Source organism: Haplochromis burtoni, unplaced genomic scaffold (assembly GCF_018398535.1).
Source record: "Haplochromis burtoni strain Fernald_Lab_line unplaced genomic scaffold, NCSU_Asbu1 Contig_1744, whole genome shotgun sequence".
NCBI lineage: Eukaryota > Metazoa > Chordata > Actinopteri > Cichliformes > Cichlidae > Haplochromis > Haplochromis burtoni.
In genome coordinates, this window is record NW_024584105.1 from 19,188 (window position 1) to 23,567 (window position 4,380).

A 4,380-nucleotide genomic window follows, 5' to 3' on the forward strand; every position below is an offset into this window, starting at 1 on the left:
AAAGAAGAGGAAATCAAAACTCTGACGTTAAAACATGATGAGGAGCTGGAAGCTCTGAAGCATAAGCATAAAACAGATATGCAACAGAAACAGGACGAACACAGCAAAGAGTACAAGACATTAGAAGACCAAGAAAAGAAAAAAGAAGAGGAAATCACAACCCTGAAAAAAGAACAACAAAAAGAAATGGATGATTATCTTGACCTCAACATGCTAAAAGTCAAGAAGTGTACCATCAGCTGATGTTCTTCTTTGCTGTAACAATAAATATTGATATTACTAACTGATCGTTCTGTAACCCCAGCAGTATCTACAGGCCTCCGTCACAGTGCATCATATAGCTGTGTTCACATTCTTGGATTTTTTTATTTTACATGTTCTCCAGTTTGTTTGATTGTATGTTAGAAGGTTCTTAGCTTTATAAAGTAACAGCAAATAATATGATTCCACAATTATCAGCAGCTGAACGTAAAAAAAAATTAATCTGCATGTTTTTTTTCTGTATTTTGACCTTTTTTATTCACTCTCTCATTTCAAAGGTAGACTCTTTCATGACTAGGTAGTATTTTTTGTGGAGTTTGATTTCATTTTAATTCAGAGTTGCTGTTATGATATAATGACAGAAGCTGTAAACATTTCCATTAACAGTCACAATATCATGTCAAATTCTCATTTTCCATTTGTTGAAGAATTTCTAACATTTTGAATTTATTTGTGATATTTTATGTGTACTTGCAGTAAATTGTTTCCTTTGTGATTAATTCATTGCTGAAACTGTTAAATGTGCTAATCATTATAATAAAATCTAATGGTCAACAATATCAAACGTTTCCCTGAATGCTACATTAAAGCGCATTTTGCATAAATAAAATCTAAAAGGGGAAAAATAAATATTGGAATTGTTGCATTATCTTTCTCTACTACAAGTTTTGAATTTTTCCATGTTTTTCATAAAGGTTTTTGCTTTTAAAGAATAGAAATATGGAAACCTCAGGAGGCAGTGATGGAGGAATCACTCAGGTGTATCTCCCTCTGTGATCCTGAGGGTGTCCATGCCTTCATCCTGGTCCTACCTGTGGCTCCCCTCACTGATGAAGATGAAGGAAAGTTAGAGACCATCCAGGAAACATTCAGCTCTCGAGTCAATGACTTCACCATGATTCTGTTCACTGTGGACTCAGATCCTACAGATCCAGCTGTTGGTAAATTTATAAAGGGAAACAAGAACATCCAAGAGCTATGTGAGAGCTGGGTCTCGGTTTCTTGTGAGCCTTCGCCACCTGAACCTTAGTAGACACAACCTTTGTGAAGAAACTTTTATAATTTCTACTTCATTCAGCAGCTATTGGATCTGTTGTTTGTCCTTGATTGTAGCGACTTCCACAGTCGCTAGAGGCTGGGGATGGAGCCCGCCTCTTTACCTGACGCGCTGTCAACTTTACGCAACAATGCAAGGACATTATTGGCAATCAGCACCATCGTAATAGTGGGGTATTTTTCTCGTTCTTTGCATAGTAATTAAACTGTACATTAGACCATTCACTGTTGTTAATCAGAAAGAATGATCCTATAATGGAAAATTATTGTTTTTTCTTCACACAAGTCAGTGAGCTGATAACAAAGATTGACACGTACAAGTACAATGGAGGCAACTGCTACACCAATGAGATGCTGCAAAAGGCTGAAACTGCAATAAAGAAGGAAGTGCAGAGGATCCTAAAAGAGATGGACGATAAGATGAAGAGAGAAAGAGAAGAACTTGAAAGGAAACATGAGGAAAACATGAAAGAAATGCAAAGAAGACCTGAAGAACAGAGAGCTGAAACTGAAGAGGAGAGAAAAAGGAGAGAAAAAGAACTCAAAGAAAAGGAAGAAAAATTAAATAAAGTGCTGGAAGACCAAAGAAAAGAAATGCAAAAAAGAGAAATCATTATCAGAGAGAGGAGACAACTGGAGGACAGTCAACAACAGGAATGGGAACAAAAACTTGAAGCTCTGGAGGAAAAAATCAAATCTGAATCAGAGTCCAAAGAAATCACTGAGAGAAAGTTGAAACTGTGGTGGACCACTGGAGGGCTCCACTCACACCCAGTTCTCAGGAAGTGTTATTGCTGTGTTTTGGAGGGGAAAGTATTCAGCTGTGTGGTGATGCGCAATAAACTAGGAGTGTTAATCGAGAGCTCTCGTGTTGTCTGTTTACCTCCACAAAACAAACTTGAAAAGAGATGAGAAAGAAACAGCATGCTTGGGAAATGGAGAGACAAGAGTGGTGGAACAAACAGTACAAAGAAGACAGGCAGAGAAGAGAGAAGGAACAAGCAATGCTCCTACAGGTCCAAGAAGAATATGAGGAGGAGAAAGAAAGATACATAAAGAAAACAAGAGAAGAAGAAAAAATCAGAAGAGAGCAGGAACAAAGAGAAAGAGAAGAGCTAGAAGAAAAGTATAAGAAACAAATACAAAGGCCTTTGAAGCTCTGATAGAAAAGTACGATGAGCAAATCAGGGAAATGAGGCAAGAATGGAGTATATTGCTATTGAGGTTTGGGACAGGAATGAACCAAATGTTATTGTGAATTTCTACAATCCTTGCGCCAGATTGGAGCTGCCCTGTCTTCGTTCAATTGAAGGAAGTGACTGTCGTGAGTTATTTGGTGTGGGGATTTTAATGCCCATAGCAGAGTGTGGGGAGGCACACACACAGATAAAAATGGTAAGGTAATTGAGGAATTGATGGATACATGCAATTTGGTGTGCCTGAATGACGGTAGGGGGACCAGATGTAATGTTGTTAATGGAACACAGTCAGTTTTGGATTTAACTCTAGTCTCAACTGTCCTTGCAGGAATAAGTCAGTGGACCATCAGAACAGACACTACCATAGGCAGTGACCAATATCCTGTTTTCTGTGATGTTGGAGGGAAGATACAGGTATCTCTAAGAGAGGTGCATAAGAAGTGGAGTTTTCATAGGGCTGACTGGACAAAATTCCAAAAATTATGTGAGGAAACGATTGACAAGGTTGATGAGTATGGTAGTGTTGATCAAATGAATAATCAGTTTATTGAAGTACTTATGGTAGCCGCCAAGGCCTCAATCCCAACCAGTAAAGGCAAGGAAAGTAGGACTTTGGTGCCATGGTGGACAGAGGAATGTCGAATTGCTGTAAAGGAAAGAAACAAGGCGTTTAAATTTCTCCAAAGAACCCTTAATATACAAGCTCTGATTGCATACAGAAAAGCAGTGGCAGTGGTCAGGAGAACAGTTAGACAAGCAAAGCGGAGCAGTTGAGGTTGTTGTTCTAAAATAGGAAGAACCACTCCAGTGGGGAAGGTCTGGGGCATGGCCAGAAGAATGGGAGGTGACCGGCGTGAATGGGATTACCCAGTTCTATCTTCAGGCCAACAGAACTTTGTAACAGCTCAGGAAAAAGTGGAGGTTATGGTGAAAACTTTTGCTAAGGTTCATAGCTCTGATAACATACCAGTGTTGGGAAAAGACAGAATGTGCCAAACTAAAACACGGTAATCGGAGGCTCTAGTAAGAAAGGTGCACATAGGCAGTAGTTTGGATGTGGTGTTTTCTCGGGAGGAAATGGTGAGAGCACTTCAAAAAACAAAGCCCACAGCCCCGGGAAAGGATCAAATTTGTTATTTAATGTTGAAGAACCTTGGTACGAAAGCCCTTAATAAACTGCTGTGTTTGGTTAACACAGTCTGGATTAAGAGTGAGCGCCCAAGTACTTGGAAGGAGGCTGTTATTGTGCCAATAAGAAAACCCGGGAAGGATCCATCTAAACCAGATAGCTACAGACCAATCGCTCTTACATCAAATGTGAGCAAGTTAATGGAACGTATGATAATGGCAAGACTGTCCTTTGAGCTGGAAAGAAAAGGGGCTTTAGCCAATTACCAAAGTGGTTTCAGGACAACTCGGAACACAACTGATGCTATTAGACTTGAGACTGTCGTTAGGAAAGCGCAGGCCAATAAAGAGTCTGTTTTGGCAGTGTTTTTTGACATAGAAAAGGCATATGATATGTTGTGGAGGGATGGGCTTTTAATCAACTTGCATAAGTTGGGTATTGGTGGCAGGACATTCAATTGGATCCAAGACTTTTTATCTGGTAGGAAGATCCAAGTGCGAACTGGGTCTACAATTTCTAGTCAGTGCATGGTTGAGAATGGAACGCCACAGGGCAGTGCGATTAGTCCCCTGCTTTTTGTTGTAATGATCAATGATGTTTTTTCTGATGTTCCTGAGGGAATTGGGAGGTCTTTGTTCGCTGATGATGGTGTGTTATGGAAAAAAGGAAGAAATATTGAGCACCTAGTGGGCAAGGTTCAGGAGGCTGTAAATATGGTGGTTGAGTGGGGATTTG